Source organism: Argopecten irradians, chromosome 2, assembly GCF_041381155.1.
Source record: "Argopecten irradians isolate NY chromosome 2, Ai_NY, whole genome shotgun sequence".
NCBI lineage: Eukaryota > Metazoa > Mollusca > Bivalvia > Pectinida > Pectinidae > Argopecten > Argopecten irradians.
In genome coordinates this window covers 20,445,690-20,470,441 of record NC_091135.1, presented here as the reverse complement: position 1 = coordinate 20,470,441, position 24,752 = coordinate 20,445,690, and the positions used below count along the sequence as shown (strand labels likewise).

The window sequence follows — 24,752 nt, the reverse complement described above, 5'->3', positions numbered from 1 at the left end:
GTCAGTACAAGTTAGTTCCCTTCGCTTTACTCCGTCAGTACGAGTTACTTCCCTTCGTTTGACTCCGTCTGTACTGATGAAGTGAAACGAGAGAAAGTACCTCTGATAGATCAGCGCATTTATTTATATAATATTGTGCAATCGTTTATTCAACAAGACTCATGTCTGGCTGTATTAATGGGCTAAATGAAATTCTATATACATGTATTAATATTGGTTACACTGTTGTAGATGGAAGACATTCTGAAAACCGTGAATGATATACACTCTATGCCCATTGGATCTCTTAATGTTATGAAGATGCCCAGTTCATGTCCATTGGGCCTCTTGATGTTATGAAGATGTCCAGTACATGTCCATTACTTTTGGTAATTTGGAGATGCCCTGTACATACCAATTAGGCCTCTTGTTGAAATGGTGATGCCTCGTACATGGTCATTTGGGCTTTTGTTGTCTTCGTTCTGAATACTTTGTGAATCGTACAGGTCCATGGGGCTTCTTGTTGTTATACAGATGCCAGACTTCGCTTTAACTACGTGCTATGAATGGTACATATTTGCGTTATTGGGTTGTAGAGACCGTGTTCTAAATACACGTACTATTAGACAAACGATCTACATACTAATGTACACGTACTTCCGTTGAAATGTATTTCCCTCGCCTTTGGCAAACTATTTACATAACAATTTGTACCGGACCCCGATATCTGACCTTCCGAGTGTTATTGTATAACTTCTCGGACACAAAATTCCGGACAAATCTGACAGCGGTCAAATATTCTACATTTGAAACTGGACACTGTTTATATTATTGTGCATTAGTATTGAAGAAGCGGAACGGTAAAAATAACGCATACAGCGGTCACTTCTGATAGTATACATTGTATCTTTATACTGCATACAGCATATGTACAATTTATATTGGCCTAATAATACATTCATTGTATTTTAGTGAGAGATAAATGGCATGTTTTCGCTCATGGGATTGTGCGGGTGCGAACAAATTTCCATATACCACTCAATGTTAAATAAACCAAAGAAACCACAAAACATTAAAATAGACATCATCTGCTGTACGCCCTCTTATCGATGTAAAACCATTTTTCAGCATCTTTGGCCCTAAACTAAAGGTAGGACGTAAGAATTGTACCAGCTGCCTTATTGATGATCGTAAAAGGCGACTAAATTTAGGATATTTTATTTTCTCTTCTTCTTAGATAACTTTCTTCTTCCTAATTACATTTCTCTTGACACCACTTCACTTTTGGCCTCTGTTGAGTGTCCGTCCCTGTGAGGTACGCTATGGGTTCTGTACCCAGGCCGAGGCGCACCATGGTCTGTTCCTTAGCGCTCAGCATACTGGGAGTGAAACGACTGGTTCGCCCGTTGTCAGTATATTGTGACATTGGGGTGTGTTCCTTGGTATCTTCGGCGGCATGCTTCAGAGAAATATCACTATAAAAATGGCAAGAGTTCCTTTACACAAGAAGACACAAAACGAATATACCGCTGTCTCCCAGAACACGCACCTCGCACTTCATAAACGCAACACACTGTACACATCGGAAGCCGTCCTTACATAACCCTGGCTGTTAATAGAACGTTAATTTATTCAAACAAACACATAAATTCAGCAGAGTAAAAACGGTGTTAAAGTTTGGACGATATAGTCCTGAAAATCAAATTAGCTCCATATATGTATGCATATGATTTTCAAATTATTTCGTCATCGGTGGCATATGTTACGTCGCTCATCTCCCAAACGACATCATTACTTCACCTCAAACTTTTTATATAAGGACTACGGCATTTCGTGTGAAATTTCCGAACAGGTGATCTATGACGTTTTCAGAGGGAGACATGATTTGATGATGAACCATTTGGTTTATTTTACTTACATTCTTTTAACAGCCATTTAAACTCTCGTGTATACGGTGTATTTCATGTGTGAAGTGCGATGTGCATGTTTTGGAAGACTGCTTTGTGTTCGTGTTGTGTTCTCGTTACATTTATAGTGGAACTCGTGTCTTCGGGCGCTAAGCAGGAGGAGAAACTACCACTTTATTCGACTATGTTGTGTCTCGGCCAGGGGTCAGATTTCAGAACCCACCTCACACGGGCGAAAGCTCAACCGAAGGCCTAATGTGAGATCATGTCAAGGGAGACGTTAGAAAGACGAGAAAAGATAAAATCCTAAATTTTGTCGCCTTTTACGATCATGCAATAGGGACTGCAAGTACAATTCTACCTACCTCCAGGGACATTGACCCAATTCAATTTGTGAATTGCATGGTTGACTGGTTAATATGGCTTAAACTAAGGTCACTGTGTTGCATATGTGTATGTCTGTTTGTTTTGGGAGACTGCGGTATATTCGTGTTGTGTCTCTATGAAAGCTAGTACTGTCCATTTGATAATGCACTCTCAATGAAATTTATCACCAGAGACACCAGAAATCCCGCCAAGTCACATTATACAGAATAAGAATTCCACGGAAGTTGATGTGTCGCCTGCACAGCAGTTTTAAAACATCACAAAATAGTAACTTACAGTTGAAAATATTGTTAATAAATACAGTGTAAGTGAAGTTATCAAGTCCTGTAACTCTTGCAAATATTGACGAATTTTGACAAGTATCTAACTCATCTGAGATTTCATTGATGTAAAGCAATATAGATAATTTGGTTGAAATCGGATGTTAAATACAAAAGTTATCGAGCGGAAATCATGGATTTATCTGTTTTGACGATGTCAAAGTCCCGTAACTCTTGCAAATATTGCCAGATTTTGACCAGTATCGAATCCATCCGAGATCTCATTGACATGAAGCATTATACCAAGTTTGGTTAAAATTGAACAATGAATACTTAAGTTATCGCACGGAAACCCTTTTTACGGACCTGCCGACGGCGACATAATGATACCTCATACGAGCTCTAAGCAGGAGCAGAAATACAGAGCCTACCTCACAGGGGCGAATGCTCGATTCAAGGCCAAAAGTGAGGTGATGTCAGGGGAGACATTAGGAAGCAGAAAGTCAGGAAACGGCCAGGCAAAATATATTATCCCAAGTTTAGTCACCTTTTCCGAGAAATGCAAGCCTACACGTGCGACCAGCTGTCCTATATCACATTATGTTTACTGCTTCTTTTCAGATAGATGATTAAATATTTACTTACTTGATAATAACGTCAAATAATAAAAATGTATGTACATACTTCGCATATTACATGGTTGGCTATGATAGTTACATTCCATATTGTTGGTTAATAAGATATAGAGTCTCAGCGGAGAAAATAAGTCTCAAAGTTTGGGTTTATGTTTGAGCTTGGGATGAAAAATAAATGCTCAGTATCAGGGAATGAGTGCAAACTGTGGTATACTGAATTGTCCCTTTAAAGTCTAGAAATCTATAACTAGAAGAAAAAAATATATATCATCATCAAAATGCGCCTCACGATCTGCTAGTCTAAGGAAAGCATCACTTTTTGATAAAACTAGTCCCGGTTGTATGTTTACACATCTGGTGCGGATGAGTACATTAGCGAAAGAACTATTTTTAAATAATTGTGATGTCTGATGGATATAAACATATTCCACCAGTAAGGTTCGGAACTCCTCGACTAGGTACCCATTGATTACGTGTAATATGTTTACATAAACTTCGTATTTTCAACAATTCTGATGGAATGGCCTTTTGTCGATTACCAGATATATATATATATAAAGCAGACTAGGTCACCTGCCAAAGTCTTCTCTAAAATTTGCTCGAAATACCGTTACCGCAATCTCACAAAACAAGCACCATGCACTTCAAACATACTACACACCACATACATGTGAGGCCGCCTTATCCTTCATTATGACGACCCTTCCAGAATGGTTCTCTCAAGACTTTCGACACTTCGTTAGCGAGCGAGCCCCTGGTTCTTCAAACAGCGACCCTTCACAGAATGGTTCTCAATTTTACAGATGACTTTCGACTTATTGAGCACAAACCTTCGAGTTATGACATGACCCATATAGTCATGTGAGGCCGTCCTTATATGACACTGGTTCTTCAAACACTGTTAGCGAGCGACCCCTTCACAGAATGGTTCTCAATTTTACAGATGACTTTCGACTTATTGAGCACAAACCTTCGAGTTATGACATGACCCATATAGTTCTATTATATATGCTTTGTAATTTTTACAGTATCCAACTATTAAATCGAGACGAGGGGCTCATTACGAGTTCCATGCATAAGAATGAAAACGCGTTAAAAGAATCAACGTGACTGCCATTATGTATTTTGATTGCAGAGATGAACCGATATCTTGAACATCAAGATTATACTTTTCATACATCATAAAAAACAATCAACATATTTATCAATCAATGAATCGACACCGAATAATTAATCTAACAAACAAGATTACTTGATATTGCAGTGCCGTTAAAATAAACGCCCTGTACGAATATATTTATCGTACTTCCGCACGAGATAAAGGTCCTGCTATAAAGATAGGCAGAATCAACATGTCGATGTTAACTTATATTTTACTACAACAGCCGATGAAGGCCTGGTGTCAGATATTCGACTACAAACAAAACACCAGCCTGTGGTAGGCTTCATCAGTAGATATTCGACTACAAACAAAACACCAGCCTGTGGTAGGCTTCATTGGTCGGTGTACTATGTGTTTATCGTTTGTAAAGAGATACATTTAAAACATGATGGTGTTGTTTTTTATGATAACCAGAGATACTTGCTTGTTATATTACAGTAAAATAGGTCATTGACAAGAATCAGGCCATCTCTAATAGACCGATATGGCCGACCATATTTTTCATCGACAATGATACTGATCGAGGTTAGAGTAAAATTCGGCAAGATAACACTTTAAAGTCAGCACGAGACTACTCACATATTCGATTGCCACACTAATGAATTACCCATCAGACGCACATTCCATATCCTGTTATGTTTTATAACAAAATTTCGTTCGTCTCATTTATCCGACATATTTATCCGTCAATTTTCGGTCTAAATGTTGCCGTCACCATAGTGATTACGTTTACAGTATAGTGTCCAGATGAACCAAAATCAGGTTCACATTATTTAAATTCTATTGAAACTGCCATTTCTAGAGTTATTTTCGTGACCCTTTGGCACTTCGACGATGTTTTTGATTGTTGATTGTTGATGTACGAGGACTTACTTGACCTCAGTCACTAATTATCGTCATTGAAGGGAAAAAATCACTTTACTCGTGTCGATAACCAGTAAAGAGAAAATATGCTCCAATTGCTATTGGTAAGGGCAATGACCTACTAGAAACATGACAGGAAAAAAAGTATAAACTGTTTGTAATAACGGATGCACTTTGACTTACGTTATTACATCTGCCGTGGAATTTTTATGATTTCAAATAAACAGAAGAAAACGTTCTGAAACAATTTCCTCTTGTTATGAATGGTGTTTCGTAATGAACATAACTTTAATTAGTCAGCCATCAGGTTCGAAAAAGGCATAACTTTAATAAAGACAGCCATCAGGTTCAAAAAAGGGGGAAACTGTATAGGTACATGTATGAAAATAAACCCCGCTTACCATCTTGTTGCCTGTTGTGTGAATAATTCATGTTTATTAACAAAATTGTTTTGCTGGGAATAGTGAATAACATAGAATATAAACGATATTAATGAAGAAGCTTAGGATGTTAGGTAGATAGACACTTCCTGGAACAAGCTCTTACGTGTGGAATTTCTGACATTGCAGACTGAAGTAGGGTCGCTATACTTCCTACCCTCCACTAAACACAGCTGATGGTTATGACCAGTTTTATGTGACAGAGAATAGTTTTTTTACAAGTGAATCCTTCTAGGTCCTTCAATATTGATTGAGCACCATGAGAGAACACCTATACGCCAAGGCGTTCGTTATAACATCGCCAGCACGTTAATTAAGTTCATTTTCTGTAAGTCGCGGGATGTTCGTAGGTCAGCAATTAGCATCCGCAGAGATTTTCTAATTTAATCTATATTGGCAGGGATTCTAGAGTTAGATCTGAGCTTTAATTTTTGAAAGTTGTGTTTTGTAATTGTGGAAAAAGCCTGGGATTGTTCTGACGTATATATTTGATTATCATAACGTTACCTATATCGGTAACAAACATTTGAGGGGGATTGTGTATGTGGTCTTATTGACGGGCGCACAAAAAGGATTTTACACGAAGAATTGTTTGAAACGTAACTTTTCATAACGGTTAAATTGACAGCGTTTATACAGTCTTCAGTATTTTGACAAACATTTCAGGTAAGTCTTACTTTTTTATTGTTTATTTATTGAGTTCGCTCTAATTTCAAGATTAATTGCTGTTGATTAAGTATTACTAATAAACCTTTCCCATTTCCAATTAAAAATAACAACTCCTTTTTGTCTAAGCAGTTTTTATCATTTACCGCACTTTGCGTTATGCACGAAGAAACAAACTGTTGCTTTTGTTGTAAAATTGGGAGAAAAGGAGACGGTGGTTGTTTATTGGAAAGAAATCTATTATTTTATATATTCCTGAGTATTGTAATCTTGCCCGATTCTCAAGAGAGATTGGTGACAGACCACGGGTTTTTATACATATATATTCCTCTAATCGCCTTTAAAATCCAACAGCATTCATTCCTTAGATCATAATAATATATTGATTTAGCACGTGCTTTGATTTTGGAACGTGGCAAGATTGTAAAGACCTCACGCGCTTATTGTCAGCCAGTAGCAACGAAAGTGGTCATCTGGTGAAGTGACCACCGGACTGACCCTTTAGTTAGGATGGACATTGGTATTTATGAGCACGCGTAGATCTTATTCTCTAACCGTACGTGAATATCGCTTTTGGAGAGAAATAGGAATATTACCGTTTAACGTTTATGTAGCGAATTGGGTATCCGTTTGCTAAGCCATACGTATGAATTTTATTAAAGCGGACAGTTTGAGCCGTAACAGTGTCCAATGATGATGGACAGCAGTGGTCAAGTTGACAGATGTCGTAGACGTAAGGGTTATCGATGATATTGGTCAAGTGCCCAGCTTGAACTAGCCGCTCGAGAGTGTCTCCGATACAAAATAACTGTTATTTAGTTTTGACAATACAATTATGGACACTTCAATCACGCGCAGAAATCTACGTAACGTAATTGACAGTCAGTGGACAGGATTAAGTCACGATGACCTTCGATCTCGTTATGTCATCGACAGTACCAAAGTATGCCACTCACAAAACAAACGAATTCAAAATTATTTCAAATACTTTGGTCAAAAGAATTCAGTTATTTCCCGTTTAATGATATCTTTGGAAAGTGCCCTTTTTACGTTCCCTATGTTTATCATTTTAACGAAGTCATAGTGATTGTAGCATGATTGGTTTGTTTATCGTTTTATCTGAGAATCTACTGCACGAAATTGCTACATGAACATTTATTTACATATGTCCCTTTATAGTCAATGGGAAAGGAGTTACGTTCAAATTAGCGAAATGACGTACATTGTATGAATACAAACTCAGCGTCAGACCGGACAACTTATAGTTCACGCTTCGATAAGATGTTTTGTCATATGGTAAGCCAAATCTATACAAACTTAATTAATTCACATTTTACATTACACAATTTTCTTTGATTTCATATTAAACTAAAGGACGTTTTATGTATTATAGTGGTCTCAAGGCTTATTCTTAGGCGAACAATAGACTATTATGCTGTTTATGTATCAGTACAGAAAAAAAAACGGACAGGAAATTTTACAATTTAATGTAAGCTTAAACAAAGATTTTTCGACGTAAGTTGACGGATTTCTAAATAAAAATAAAGAGCTGGTATTAGAACCAAATAAATATGTGTTTGACATAAAAATGGTTTGTTTCGTTTGTTTGAATAAATAAACGTCATATTAACAGACAGAGTCATGTAAGGACTGCCTCTAATCTACGCGCAGTGTTGCGTGTGTTAAGAGCGTGATGCGTGTTTTGGGGAAGCTGTAGTATATTCGTGTATAGTGGAACGTTTGCCCTTTTGTAGTGATTTATCAATGAAACATGCCTCCGAATACATCAAGCAACACACCCAATCCGATCACATTATACTGAACGGGCGAACCAGTCGTCCCAAACAGGATCAGAGACTATCACTTTATCGACTATGGTGTGTCTCGGCCAGGGGACAGAACCCAGAGCCTTCCTCACAGGGGCGAGCGTTCAACTGAAGGCCAAAAGTGAGGCGGTGTCAAGGGAGACGTTAGGGAGAAGAAAGTTAGTTACGAAGAAGAGGAAAGAGGAAATATTCTTAATTTAGTGTCAGTGTTATGCGATAGCTAGCCAGGTCTGTTCGTAATAAAAGTATGCTTTATTGGTGCAAGTTCCTCGTTGTTGTGTAATGGTATGTGAATCTGAACATCTCATATGTAATGATAAATGTGAAATTGGTCAGTACTAATTAGATCAGTGTGTTTCTCTACAGGACCGCATCAAAAAGGAATATCTGTTCAAATATTATTACGGTAATAACCAACAAAATGAATCGCTAGTCGGAACTACAGCCTTGGCTTTACAAAAAAAATATTACAATGCTTACGCGCTACATTAGATATGTCTGTATCTAATTGCATTCTGCGACCTTTAACGCAATCAAAATATTGTTCAATCCCTATATAACGTGTTGTATCCACAGGTTTACGACGCGTGAAAAAAAAAATTAGTATATATTTTTTTGAACGTCGTAAACCTGTGATGTATCAGACAAGCAATTACTGTTTTGATATTTTATGTAGCCTTCTTACGATAAATACTTAAAATAATACATCATTTACAAGAAGACGAAATGAATTTTAAAAAAACCTAACAAAAACAAGACATACACAAACAAAAGCAAATGTGTTGCATGTCATAAAGCACATTTCTTGTTGAGCTATTTCAAGAGATTCCAGGATTTTTCAGTTTTTTGAGCTAATTCAATTTCAGTGGTTCCTGGTGCGTAACAAGTTGACTTAATGTCTGTTAATTTATAGGATTGTGAACTTTTAGTGAAGCGCAATTGCAATGTACTATCTTTAGTCAGTACATTCCAATCTAAAGCTCTGTGTTCGACCTTTGAAACATAAATATTGACCTTATCTTGAATTAGAGATAAGTTCAGAAAAGTTTACAGAATAAAAACGACTGTAAAATCTCAAAACAAAGATATAAATACAGTATATCTAACCCTGCCAACTTCCGGTTCATTCCTTGACAGCCTCACGAAATCGGCAATAAACAGGTGAATCGGTAAATGTTGTAATGGTATCGTTCTAAGAGTTCACCATCCCACCTTCCTAGAACCGGGTTTCTCGTACATTCGTCATAGAACAGTTCGAGTTCTGATGAACTCTCATTGAAAGCGATTTAATATCTTATAAAAGATAGCTGAAAAATATTTCTGACAGAACCAATCAAATTATAGGCGGATTTGTGTGAGGAATAGCTTATGATACCGCAACAAATGTGACAGTGGTACTCCGGGGTACAAACAACACAAGAAAAGAAACAACATAAGAATAATAAAATCCACCAGAAGGTTGACGAGGATAAAACAATGCCGTACGTACACTGTCGATAGGACGCTGGGGAAAACTTCACAACACGAGAGTGAAATTTATAGCACATTTTGTTTATTAAAGTAATTCTAAATGGAGTGGACACACGACTACTATGATAGCCAAAGGCCTGAGATAAACTTTATTGCTGTTTATGGTCCATGAATGGTGATAATGTGGTATCATATCTGAATTGAAATTGCATAATGAAACATAATGTACTGCAATAATTCAGTTATCTTTTTCTCGTTTTAAAATATTTTTTTTGCAATCAGAAACAAGGCACACAAGCTTCAAAACTCATTGTAAAAATTAGACATGGACATGAAGGAGTAAACAACATGCCTACTGTATCTCCCTGTGTGTTGTCAAGATTGGCTGGTATTCCCTGTACAGTCGGGACGATTCCCTCGATCCATGCCTACTGTATCTCCCTGTGTGTTGTCAAGATTGGCTGGTATTTCCTGTTTAGTCGGGGCGATTCTCTCGATCCATGCCTACTGTATCTCCCTGTTCAAGATTGGCTGTTCCTGTAGTCGGACGATTCTCTCGATCCATGCCTACTGTATCTCCCTGTGTGTTGTCAAGATTGGCTGGTATTCCCTGTTTAGTCGGGACGATTCTCTCGATCCATGCCTACTGTATCTCCTCCTGTTCCTGTGTGTTCTCGTCCTGCAATCTCCTGATTGGCTGGTATTCCCTGTAGTCGGGACGATTCTCTCGATCCATGCCTACTGTATCTCCCTGTGTGTTGTCAAGATTGGCTGTATTCCTGTTAGTCGGGACGATTCTCTCGATCCATGCCTACTGTATCTCCCTGTGTGTTGTCAAGATTGGCTGGTATTCCCTGTTTAGTGGGACGATTCTCTCGATCCATGCCTACTGTATCTCCCTGTGTGTTGTCAAGATTGGCTGGTATTCCCTGTATAGTCGGGACGATTCTCTCGATCCATGCCTACTGTATCTCCCTGTGTGTTGTCAAGATTGGCTGGTATTCCCTGTTTAGTCGGGACGATTCTCTCGATCCATGCCTACTGTATCTCCCTGTGTGTTGTCAAGATTGGCTGGTATTCCCTGTATAGTCGGGACGATTCTCTCGATCCATGCCTACTGTATCTCCCTGTGTGTTGTCAAGATTGGCTGGTATTTCCTGTTTAGTCGGGACGATTCTCTCGATCCATGCCTACTGTATCTCCCTGTGTGTTGTCAAGATTGGCTGGTATTCCCTGTATAGTCGGGACGATTCTCTCGATCCATGCCTACTGTATCTCCCTGTGTGTTGTCAAGATTGGCTGGTATTCCCTGTATAGTCGGGACGATTCTCTCGATCCATGCCTACTGTATCTCCCTGTGTGTTGTCAAGATTGGCTGGTATTCCCTGTTTAGTCGGGACGATTCTCTCGATCCATGCCTACTGTATCTCCCTGTGTGTTGTCAAGATTGGCTGATATTCCCTGTATAGTCGGGACGATTCTCTCGATCCATGCCTACTGTATCTCCCTGTGTATTGTCAAGATTGGCTGGTATTCCCTGTATAGTTGGGACAATTCTATCGATCCACGCCTACTGTATCTCCCTGTGTGTTGTCAAGATTGGCTGATATTCCCTGTACAGTCGGGACGATTCTCTCGATCCATGCCTACTGTATCTCCCTGTGTGTTGTCAAGATTGGCTGGTATACCCTGTATAGTCGGGACGATTCTCTCGATCCTTTGTAGAACTGTTCATGAGACATTGTAAATTTGTTTGTTTGATTGATTAGATTAATTTCCTATTAACAGCCATGGTTATGTAAGTACGGCCTCCCATGAATGCTTTGTTTGTTTGTTTGTTTGATTAATTAACGTCCTATTAACAGCCATGGTCATGTAAGGACGGCCTCCCATGTATGCGTGTATTGCGTGCATGTTGTGCAAGGTGCGTGTTTTGGGAGACTGCGGTACGTTCGTGTTGTGTCTTCTTGTATAGTGGAACTTTTGCCCTTTTTATAGTGCTATATCACTGAAGCATGCCGCCGAAGACACCAAGCAACACACCCCATCCGGTCACATTATACTGACAACGGGCGAACCAGTCGTCCCACTCCTTGTATGCTGAGCGCCAAGCAGGAGCAGAAACTACCACTTTTATAGACTTTGGTGTGTCTCGGCCAGGGGACAGAACCCAGAGCCTTCCTCACATGGGCTAACGCTCAACTCAAGGCCAAAAAAGTGAGGTGGTGCCAAGGGAGGCATTAGGAAAGATAAAGTCGGTTAGAAAGAAGAGAAAATATAAGATCCTAAATTTAGTCGCCTTTTACGATCATGCAATAGGGGCAGCAGGTACAATTCTAACGCCCTACCTGCAGGGCATGAATGCGGTGTGTTGCGTGTATGAAGTGCAGGTATGTGTTTTGGGGGACTGTTGTTTCTTATTGTATTGTGGATCTCTTGCCCTTTTAATAGTACTTTACCACTGAAGCATGCTTATGACACCAGCAACACACCCCACCCGGTCATATTTTACTGACAACTCCCTTAATGATGAGCGCTAAGCAGGATCAGAAACTACTTTCATAGACTTTGGTGTGTCCCAGCCAGGGGACAGAACCCAGAGCCTTTCTTACAGGGGCGAGCGCTCAATTAAAGGTCAAAAATAAGGCGATGTCAAGGGAGACGTTAGGAAGAAGAAAGTAAGTTTGAAAGAAGAGAAAAGATAAGATCATAAATTTATTGGCCTTTAACGATCATGCAATGGGGGCAGCAGGTAAGCCTTGGAAAGTCCTAGAATAAGAGCCCACTACATCACACTCCATACTGATTGTAAAAATTATCTTTTGTGGCTTCAGATAACAGGGCATATTAAAGAGACCAAAGATTTTTAGTACTCTGCAACACAAATATTTGATATCTTTTCTTCATTTTTCACCGTCTTTGCGTTTCCTACTACCGAACTTACCATGGCGGAACAACTTTGCCTTTGTGGGAAATAAGAAGCAATCTCATCTCTGCCACAGAATGGGTTTCCGTAATTCACTAAGCAGATGGTACATGATGTTGCTCCCATTTAATTTGGTATGACGTAAGGGGCAATTATAACAGAACATGTAAACTTTTACTTACATTTATATCTACAATTTACATCTACATGAAGCAGGTTTGAACATTGTTGGTTTGTATGAAAGCCAAGAGAAGTATGCAGTGAAGAGTTAATGCGATTGAGAGAAGTTAAACACGGGTATATATAGGTTTGTAATTCGAATGTGTTTCACGTTAAATTCTAGGTCTTTCGGGCTGATTTACCAGATTGGTTGAAAGCGTTAGAGATAGATTTGGCTCTGTGATAGTAATTAACAAGAACTGTACACTTTTTGTATTCTTATGTTTATGTCATAGTTTGTTCTGCTACTACTCACTACAAAAGATAAAACATATCTAATTGCTTTGGACGTGTGTTGTTTATTAATATGTAGTTTGAATTATCTGAAATGACGCTAACGACCATAGCGGTATGTGTTAAAACTTCAACACACTTGATATAAACACTATCATATTGAAACCACTTTAACAAAAGATTTCTAAACAAAAGAATGGAGAACACAGAAACTTTGACACCAAGAGACGTTAAAATAATGACCATGTTTGTTATCTCATAGAAAAAGATGTGAAATTGCCTTCAAGCCGTTATAGATTCATTAACCATGTTTACGTGGCGTAACGCCTGGATAATGAAATATCCTCCAGAAAGTCTTCAGAAAATAACAAATAGTTTATTGTAATATTAATGGGTTTATAGCGCGCATGGCTGCAGTATCAAACTTAGTAATGTTTTACAAGTTTTGTAAATAATATAAATGGTCGTTTTGGGCCGACTATACCATATCCTATCTAAATATAATTTTCTTCTTTTGAGGGCACTATGGTCTCATAGAGTTGTCGAGGGATGGCATAGTACCCGTGCCGGAGGCGTATACTTATTATTTTTGTTTTATCATCATTTATAATATATTTGTAATAATCTTATTGATATCTGATAATTAGTTGAAAAATGGTATTAAACGGAAAGATAATGAGGATCTTTAATTGAAATTAAAAGAAAAAAAAATATCCCGAATTTAGTCGCCTTTTTCGCCTAACGCCTTGCCTACCGTTATTTGTCTCATGTCTTCTGTTTTGCTGAAACAAAAGAGACCGTCCTTAAATGACCCTGGCCGATAATAGGACGCATATATATATTAAATAAAACAAAACTTCCCTGCAGGTAATCTATAAAAGTGATAATTTCTGTTCCTTCTTAGCACCCAGCATACCAGGCAGTGGCGTAGGAAGATGAAACGTCATGGGGGGGGGGCAAAGGTCCTCAATATTTTGTAAACCCCCCCCCCCCCCCCCGCCACACCTACAGGAGGAGATTAATTAAACTCCCAACCCAACCATATAATATATGCTTTATGTTCATTTTTCATATATCACTTAATCTAATCCTTGTACACATCAGAATTTGGTGTTAGGGGGGTCCGGGGGTCTCCCCCGGGAAAAAATTACGATATAGAATGGCTGAGATGAGTTTTACGATGCATTTTGATGAATTTGCGAGCGCCCAAAGGCGTGAGAATTTGGTGTTAGGGGGGTCCGGGGGTCTCCCCCGGGAAAAAAATTACGATTTAGAATGGCTGAGATGAGTTTTACGATGCATTTCGATGAATTTGCGAGCGCCCAAAGGCGTGAGAATTTGGTGTTAAGGGGGTCCGGGGGTCTCCCCCGGGAAAAAAAATTACGATTTAGAATGGCTTAGATGATTTTTACGATGCATTTTGATGAATTTGCGAGCGCCCAAAGGCGCGAGATTTTGGTGTTCGTGGGGTCCGGGGGTCTCCCCCGGGGAAAAAATTACGATTTAGAATGGCTGAGATGAGTTTTACGATAAAGTTTAATGATTATAAAGCGTTCTTAACATGGTAATTTTTCGATTTAAAGCTACCTGCATTTAGAAATGATAATTGTGTCGTCATAACATTATGCAACCCTACTCGATCTGAATATACCGGCTTCACACCATCGGCACATTGTTGTGTAACATAAAAAAATGAATTAATTGTCTCGCTAAGACATATAAACAAATTGATCTTTTAAGAGACATTTTTTTAAATAGCACATAGAATCCCTTGATGGACATTTTTAGTCTAGTTTGTGTGTATTGAATTTTCACTATTTAAGGTTTGACATTATGTGCTTGAACGTTTTAGGAAATGCGCCGCGCAGCGGAAAATTTTCTAGAATGAAGTACGAAAAATGTGTAGGAGGACCCTTTTTTCTTTCAAATAAACATTTTTAGAAAATTTCAGTCGGCGAAAATGGGGGGGGGGGCAAAAAAGACATGTTTGCCCCCCCCGTCCTGGGGAACGAGGGGGCAGTTGCCCCCCCTGCCCCCCCCCCCCCCCCCCCCCCCCCCGCTTCCTACGCCCCTGCCAGGTGGATTATGACGACTGGTTCGCCCGTTGTGAGTATAATGTGTGACCGGGTGGGGAGTGTTGCTTGCTGTCTTCGACGGCATGCTTCAGTAATATAGCACTATAAAAAGAGCAACAGCTCCACTATACAAGAAGACACAACACGAACATACTGCAGTCTCCCAAAACACGGACCTCGCACTTCATACACGCTACACTCCGCATACATGGGAGGCCGTCCTTGGCTGTTAATAGGACATTAATCAATGAAACAAACAAATGCAGGTAGGGAATAAAAATTGTAGTTGCTGTCATTATTGTATATTCGTAAATGTTGACTAAATTGAGGATATTATCTTTTCGTTCTTCCTAACTTTTCTTCTTTCTAACGTCTCCCTTGTCACCACCACACTTTTGTCTTTCAGTGCTTGTCCCTCTGAGGTAGGCTCTGGGTTCTGTCACATGTCTGAGACACACCACCATAGTCTCTGCTCGTGCTTAGCACTCAGCATAAAGGGAGTGGAACGACTGGTTCCTCCGTTGACAGTATAATGTGACCGGGTGAGGTGTGTTGCTCGGTGTCTTCGCCGGCAAATTTCGGTGATATAGCACTATTAAAAGGACAACGGTTCCACTATACAAGAAGACACAACACATATATACTGCAGTCTCCAAAACACACACCCCGGCACTTCACAACACAGCGCATACATGGGCGGCCGTCGTTACATGGCCCTGGCTGTTAACAGGACGTTAATTAATCAAACAAACAAACAAAGAAAATATAAAAGTGGTAGTTTTTGCTTCTGCTTTACCTTAACGCTAGCATAAACGGAGTTGGGCGACGACTGATTCGCTCGTTGTTGGTATAATGTGATCGGTTGGAGTTGCTTGGTGTCTTCAACGGCATGCTTCAGTGATATAGCACTATTAAAATAGCAATAGTCTGCCAAATAACAAGATCATGAGTGACCTAATATCCTTTGTCATGATAACCATGTCTTATAAAATCTAAGATGTATACTAAAAACTACACACCTTGTAGTTTATTCACTTGCATACTTGAATGTAAACAGTAAATACATGTATGATCGATTTTGTTAATGATGGGCTATGTTTAGCTAGTGGCTGCTCTCGATAGGGATAAACATGCATGTAGACATTTCCTGGAATCAATAAGAGAGTTTCCGTGACTGTTCCATCCTCACTAGTCCAGCGACCCACTGGAGAGTACGGTACAGTGAACCTGTGTCTAACAAGGTATTCGTGTACGACAATTAGCCTATAAAGGTGCGATGGCTGTCATCATTAGTTATAATGGCTGAACTTCCGGTACGATTGTCACGTGACCGCTAAATCACACTGATAAAGGTAAGTCACGCGCAACAAACACATTTTTTTTGTATTGTTTGATTAAAATCTAATTTACTGAAGATAAAGATAGAGCAAAGACCAAAATATAAGTAGTTCATATTAACAATCCACAACAGCGACACAGCTTGATGAAAGGAAACACGGCGTCTATATATGATTACCGTGCAGTAAAGTACCGGTACGTGTATAGTAGCACATATCAGATAGGGTTTTTAAGAAAACTTGATGAGTCTGACAAAAGGTTAATTAAACTGGCACACAAATGTAAAGATTTCAAAATCTGAAAAGTTCCATGAATCCTTACCACGCTGATGTTGTACTGGGGTGTAAATGCAATCATTCGTATGGAATGAATACGTGTAAATACAAAATCGCATGACGTTACGATCATTGCCGGGGATGCACATTCATAGTCTCTTTATATTATTAAAAAAACAAAGTGTTTTAAATTGTTTGTTTGTACTATCTTTATGTGTCATTTATAAGTTGATTGTAACAACTAACACAGTTCGGTAGTGACAAACAGACGCTACAATATGAATAATTAATAAATAACTTTTACATGCGGTCAGAACTGTCCTATAACCGACTGAATCCTGAAAAATTAAATTCTTCTGATAAAAGTTGTAACATAAACGTGTGTTTCAAAATATTGTGTCGGTTAACGGTGTTTTAATTTAGAAAAATACAAGATATGAAAACTAGAAAAATGCACATAAAGTGTGTCATTTGATGGTCTTAATCTCCTCCTGTTGGTACATTCCTTAGAATAAAATTTACCACTTACGCATAATTTTATATTGGTGCTTGAAGTAGGAGAAGCTGGTGATGGTTATGGAGTTTATTGTACATAGTAAATATAGCAGTCCAAGCGCACTCAAATAACTTCCATGTCATTACATTCTCAGTAGTCCCGGACGTGCGTACATTGTTAGCCTTATAATCTTGTATGTCATAATACTTACTTATCTTCGTCAGTTGTCTTGGCTGTACACTGTATGTGACTCTCCCTACTTTACAGGTCTCAGTGTGCCCCTGAGTAACCCTCATTTTTGGTCGTGTGCGCTACTTTTTTCGAACTTGGGTCTTGTTGTCCCCCGCAATGGTACTTGCTATACGCCCTATTTATTGACGCCCCTTCCCTTGATACCCCTGGTTGTGTTGACGTGCTACTCGCTTCCTTTCGTTACAAGTCAATGTCCTGGTTGAACGCGCTACTCATTTTTTTTAACTTTGCGCGTCATGGTATCCCCTTCAGTGACCCTGGCTGTACGCACTGCTCACTTTTGAACTTTACATGTCATAGTGTCCCCCTCAGTGGACCCAGTGGTACTGAGTAATCACGACTAAGAACAGACGCAGTGTCGTTTTACGGTTAAATGTTTTCAATCTAAAACGGAAGTTATTGGGAGCACATGTACACAGGAGCAATGTAGTGGTTGTGGAAACAGTATACAAGCTATGTAACACTCGGATTTAATGATGGTGAAGCGTAATTCGTAAAGGATTTTAAACCTGAAGTGAAATCAACATTGCTGTCCTATTCGCGGTAGGTAAAACAGGAGAGTCTCATATACTATTTATATATGTAAATTAGACGTATTTATTGCTGGCGTTTATAAACTATTTACTTAGTAATGAACGACAGGGCCCTCTATCTATCTATTGTACCCGATGTCATTATCTATTGTCAAATGTTTTCTTTTCTAATTCCTATTGTATCCGGGTGTATATACCCGGTAGACCGGTAATTTAGACATTTCCACGTCTTGACCCACTCTCAGGGATATTAACACCTTTTTACTCACTGTTGGTATAAGACCTTAGCTGTATTATAAAGCCAATCCACCGATGTGTTTGCCTTTCAGTGAACGAGAAGTTATTAGTGTCCGATGTATCTATACATTCGCTACATGTAAACAGATGGCCCCATATGAGGACGTGTTAAAGTTGCCCGACAATGGGTAACATGCATACATATATGGCGATCAATGATATTTAAAAAAAATATATATTGTGTCACAGGAATGTTCTTCTTTGTCTGGGCCATTCACACAGACTGAGAAAATGTTTTAAGTACATGCATTGAGACGTGACCCCTTAATAAAATCGCACAGAAGCTGGATTTATCCTAGAATCATTAGCTCCAGCACAGGATTTTGACATTCTGTCAATAATTTATACTATAATAGTATAAATATATATATATAAATACCCCTATATTCTATATACAGTTTTAAAAAAAAGTTTTTATATAGTATGTAGGGGTATTTTTTATATACTTTTACTATATATTATTGACAGAACGTCAAACTCTGTGGATCCAGCAACTTTGAGACTAATGCTGGTGAAGCTGGATTAAGCAGACTTCTCCAGTTAAAATTCGAAAGTATTATAAAACTTTGTTAGTGTGTAAATTATCTATATACCATTGTTGAAATAATTTTGAGAATGGGATAAACCTATAGCGGTCCAATAATAAGTAGATGTTTTGCAAGAATCATGTCATTATTGGAAGCTATGATAGATTGAGCCATTTCTTTGTTATTTCAAAGTCAACACCTAACCTATGTCCAGTGTTCAATGTCCAATTGACCCGGTCGATAGAGGGATTGACCCTTATTTGTTTAGCTTATGCAATGAGACCCTTCCCTTGCAGGGTGCTGGTCAGCTAATAGAATTAGTAACGCTTCATACTTTCGTGGTGTTCGGAACTTCGGTTAGGAAATCTGATGTACTGCGATATTTATTGATACATATTTCTGTATGTTCATTACATTTTTCTGTATGTTCATTACATCCACGATACATCAAGTTTGACATTTCCACATACACCTACTCTGGATTACACACTTGCCAACATAATTTTGACTTCATTTATATTAGAGTCAGCCAATCATTGCGAGAAGATTGTATCACATATAAACATGAAGAATCCATTTAATGGTTACCTGTAAAAGTTTCGCTTTGATATAAAAGTGATTAAAATAGAAAAAAGTCACTATTACAATGCTCTTACTTAAAAACTCTTATACAGTATATAGAAGTAAAAAAATAAATATATTGTAATTATACACCTCATGATGAGCTGATAAAATTTCATTTTGTCAAAAATACTAAGTGTACATGCTCGACTCGATATCGTGAAATTACGTAAGCGGTGCAGCTATGCACACTTTCGTTCTCGATTAACTACCAACTTAAGTAGTTGGACAGGATGTACATAAATTCTTTCAAGCTTTAAATATTTCAAATAGCTCAGCCCCGTACCCCGACCATGAATGTCTGCCGACACTGTGCGAAGTTTCGTGTATATATACCCACAAGGAAATGTATTCGGGTATAGTGACAACACTACAGGACAGATCTATGATGATGCGGTTTATAGGGAATCTGTGTCCTCGACACAGTAAATCCCTACCTCAAGCCGACCTCAATTGTCCTTCATACTAAAGCCTAACAAATCACCAAGAAACTTAGACGGATGTCTCTACCCCCCTAGCCAAATACCACTATCATTCACTGAAAACATAAGTACAAAACTGAGTTTTATTTTCTCCTTTACTGAACTTTATTCGGTAGAACGAACTGGTACCTCATTCTCTCGTGGTATCAGAACATCACATATTTGTGGTTGTATAAGATATAGGACAATGTTGTAATTGCTTACACACGTATTTTACAGTTGAAAAAAAAAGATATTGATAAGATGTAAAACCTTGAATTAAGAATGTTTAAAATACACAACACATTATAGATCTATACACAAAACAGTTCTTGAACGACAAAGCAAAATATAGCACTATGTTAAACCGCCAAATTACCGGCGTCATTACTAAACCCTTTCCCCATTGACTTCGTGATATATTAAAACTGTCATCTTTAATCGCTTAAGTCAACAACTACCCAGACGAGAAACTTTATATTGATGGTAGAATTTAAAACGAGGTGGCCTAGAAGGGGGGCCATATCGTCCACAAGATGACAGTGTAATTCTAGGTTCTCGTTTGATACTGACTCAATATTGTATATGTACATGATATATAATGTCAGAATTGTGTCAAGTGCAAGGCCGGGGGAATCACTAATATTCCTTAACCTTAACTGTCATACATTTTGTCTAATTATGGTTCTAGGATCAAATGAAACTCGGAGCCCCTACACTTTAACTGCCATATTGCCTATGTAAGGTGTCAAGGCTAGAGGAAAGTCGGAACTCCCTATCCTACAACTTTCATTTGTAACAGATGTAGTGCCTAAATAGGGTGTCGGGGTCAGAGGATACTTGGAGCTCCTAATACAAATTACAATATATACGCGGTTATTGCATATCAACATGATGTCCTAATTGTATGAGTTAAAATACGTACCCAATTTCATTAAATGTATCATTATTCGAAGAAATGAACATTCTTGGAAATTGTTGGATCTGAGAAACACATCTACCCAGGCCACTGTGACCTCTATATGAACCTGTATAGATGTACATGTATTGATGCAGCACGCGATGTTCTTTGTTATACTATGATTTAACGCGCGACTGCATGTGTTATTGTATAAGTACAGGGCTTTTTGTACCCAGCTGTAACATATTCTATACAACAATATAGATTACTATACCGAGCGGGATAGTGAGTTATTATGGATAGAAAATGACTTTACAAATAGAACTAGCGTTTTGTCTGTAATTTCATTACAATGCCTTTATACGTAGAGACATGGCAGATAATGGATCAGGTAACCAAATTATTACATAGCTTAAAGATGCTCCAGCGCTGACAAATGGATTTTTTTTCATTATCATAAACAGCAGCAGACGATTAAGTAGTTTTATTCAGTTACAAAAGTTACTTACTTAACACCATTACCACCATTGGAAAGTTTGAGCTTCTAATTTTACTTCAAGTTAAAAATATAAAACATAATTAATTGCATCCCGAAGAAATTCCGTGGCACTATATCCTATATGGAATGAAGTACTGATTGCGCATGACCCAAAGGCAAAATAAATTATTTTATATGTTAATTAGACTTATGTATACACGATTAAACACTAATTATTGTTCAAATGGTGAATATCATTAATGCTCTGTCGGCGGTGGAGCATCTTTAATGGTACGATCATATAATTGTATCCAAATTTCAAAGATGCCAATTTTCCTTTTTTTCAGCGATATTTTTAAAATGCAATTTCAGAGGGTTAGTTCATATCGACTGTCCATTAGTTCGACGCTGTAAATGTTAAAAAAACCCTTTGAAAACTGAAAAGTATATTTTGGAAGCTATACTGTCGTACCATGATCAATCCAAGTCATACCAACGGCTCCTACAGAATGTATTGATATTCCTCATTTAAAAGACAATGTGATCTGGCAGATATTTTCCCACATAATTTCAATGCTGATGTGCAGTTTTATTTACTAAGAAGCAGCTGCCGACCACCTCAGGTCTGCCCCGTCTTGCTCTCCAAGGACATGCCTCCAACTTCTCACAGTCACCACCTATCTTACTCAAGGGACGTTTCACATTAGGATATATGTAGCCTTCCGATATACATGTATCTAAGTGTACCGGTGTAGACGGCCATACCTTTATTTCCAGCCGTGTCCCCCACTATCATTAACTGATACGATAATCCTGTTTATGTCCATGATATCTCGTCAATAGTTTAACCTCCTATCACCAACATCTCCGAGGTTAAGATCTTCAAGGTGGGGGGGGGGGCCCCCCCCCCCCCCCCACCCCACCCCCCCACTTGACACACGTACGAATAGAATATCGGTACGTAGAGTAGACACTGGACCAGATAATACGTAGAGGCTTGTCAACAATCAATCACCGACGGGAAATTTAAATATTGCCTTATAATATAACTCCCCCGCCTAATGGAGACTTATCACAATGCACTGTTTGACCCCCTACAGACGGAAACATGACGTCACGCGGAACTGTTACAGAGGTGATGATATTCTCCCGAGAGGGTCAGTGACCCGAACATAACATGTCCAGAGACGGTAAGGGTTGATTTACACCGGCTGTTGGACATCTTGTTTACCTTATATTCTACTCTTATTTTGAACTGAAGTAAATCGCTTGAATAACACAAATATCTAGCCACATTTCTCACGTTTAACTGATTGGACCATAGTTGCATACTTTTGTTTTCTGAGGATTCGGCCACCAAATACATGTGCATCGGATCGTTGAATTTCTGGGAACTGCGCGGATTCTTTCTGAGTGGAATCCCCCTTCCTTTGTTGTTTTGTAATTAGATTTAAAGATTGATTTAAAGACTATTTTACATGATGAAAATAAAAAGGAACCACATGGGCATTTGGTAGTGTACTGTATCATGTCTTTCACAAAGTGTTGAATGACAAAGTCCGTTTTTGTTGGATTCATTCGGAGCCTTTTCCGAAGTTATTGATTCGCACATATTCAATAGTTCTCAAACATAAAATATATTTGTATAATGTGGAGGTTTTTTTTTCATATTTTTTTCAAGAGTTGTTATAATGAATTTGTAGATATTGTGTTTCCTTGCATCAACAGAGGAGTAATGCATTTCAACGAAAACATGTAGTTATATATAATAACGAACCTTATACAGCCATATCAATTTATACTCAGTCATTGTTTAAAGATCCATCTTCATCTTTGGTGAGAAAAATATTTTGTTGAGATTTGAGATTCAAAAGAATTGGATTGACAAAGACCATTTGTTTTTCTGTGGGACCAGAAAACATGACTATAGAGCTATGTTCAGTTTATGCTTGTTATTCAGGAAATTTATCATAATAGAATACATTTGTATAAAATTTCATCTGATAGGTTGGGGAGGGGAGACGTCATTTAATCAGACCATGTCATTGAAGATAATTTTATAGTTTGTGACGATGGAAGCGAAATTGGCCACATATTTCAAACCTATCAAAAATGCTTTACGTGACTGCTTTATTTTGTCAACTGTACGTCAAAATGTGAAGAAAGTCGGTAAACAAAACACGACATCATTATTTTTTATCTCAGTTCTGAGGTGGCTCGAAAGACATTCTGGGCGATATTATCTTGACAGAATTCATGTTTTCCTCTCGTATGGAAAACATATATCGATTCCACGATGACGTCATTGTCTCATAGTTGTGGCCACTTAGTACAAACATACGAGTTAGAGATAAGCCTGGCATTCTAGGTCTACCACTTCTACTACTACTAGCTACAGCTTCATGTCTATAGGTAGGTTTGCCTTGTGGTTGTACGACGCTTTTCTAACGGGACCTCGGGTCTTCAAGCCGTAATAGGTCAAAAGCTAACATTTAGACTTTCCACTCTTACATCTGTATTGAAATTTGATTCTATATGAATTCCTACTTGACATCAAATGAGTTTTTATGAATCATTTTGACATCAACTTCATTTTTAATTACGAATTGTATTCTAATTGATTTCAGTTGGAAAATGACTGAACGTATAGACGTCCGTAAACATTCTTTTTATGTTATTCTCTTTTTAATTCATCCTGGAATGCTTAATATATGTATTAATGGACTGTTAATAACTGTTGCGGTGTGGCACGTACGTGTGCTAATGGATATGACACTGGCGTCACGTCTTAAGACCAAAACCCTCATAAAGGCGTTCAGTGATCTCTTATCAAATTTGAGCGAAATTATGTTTTAGGGATTTCAACGTATACACGAGACATACTAGTATTAATCCTAGCAACTGCATGTACAACTATAGGTTTCAAAAGTAATCTACAAACGTTCTGTACTAGTCAGGTGTCATCTGTATCAAAGCATGTTACGGGGAGAATGAAATGTAAAGAGCGAAATCAATTGGAACTAATTAGAAACAGAGATTTTCGTCCCTTCGGCACACACATCGCCGGTTTAAACACACATTATCTATGTTGCAATGCATTTCAAATTCAAAGCTGTTCGAATTGATTGAATTACGATATTTATAAATCAAATTACAAGTGTTTCAAGAAAATAACGAACGTCAAACTTGTAAACAATTTATTATATCAATTGTCTGAAATTTATCGGTCACCAATGCATGTATGATGTCACCAATGCATGTATGATGTCACCAATGCATGTATGATGTCACCAATGTATGTATGATGTCACCAATGCATGTATGATATATAGCTCACTAACTATGATGAGAAACATTATTTGTTGAATTGGACCTTTTATTACAAATATATCGGCATATTGTGACTATGGCTCGACAAAGCGATGATGTTACTGAGAGTCAATAAAACTTAAAATTTTGTATTTGAGTCTAGTCAGAATAAAACACTCTAGGCCTCTCCCACCGGAGAACTAAACTTCTTACT

At 38.2% G+C, this 24,752-nt stretch overlaps 1 protein-coding gene across 5 annotated transcripts in view; it reads left to right on the top strand.

The window, feature by feature from the left end:
- The first annotated feature begins 5,928 nt into the window (after positions 1-5,928).
- Positions 5,929-24,752, top strand: part of LOC138314775 (beta-1 adrenergic receptor-like) — a 59,450-nt gene continuing 40,626 nt past the window's right edge. For 3 of the 5 annotated variants that reach the window (XM_069255308.1, XM_069255299.1, XM_069255307.1), the window contains exon 1: positions 17,724-17,954. The gene's annotated coding sequence lies outside the window, so the exon portion shown is untranslated. Of the gene's footprint in view, positions 6,301-16,260; positions 16,403-17,723; positions 17,955-24,752 lie in introns of those variants that run through there. The other 2 variants (XM_069255302.1, XM_069255306.1) reach the window with 2 other exon arrangements.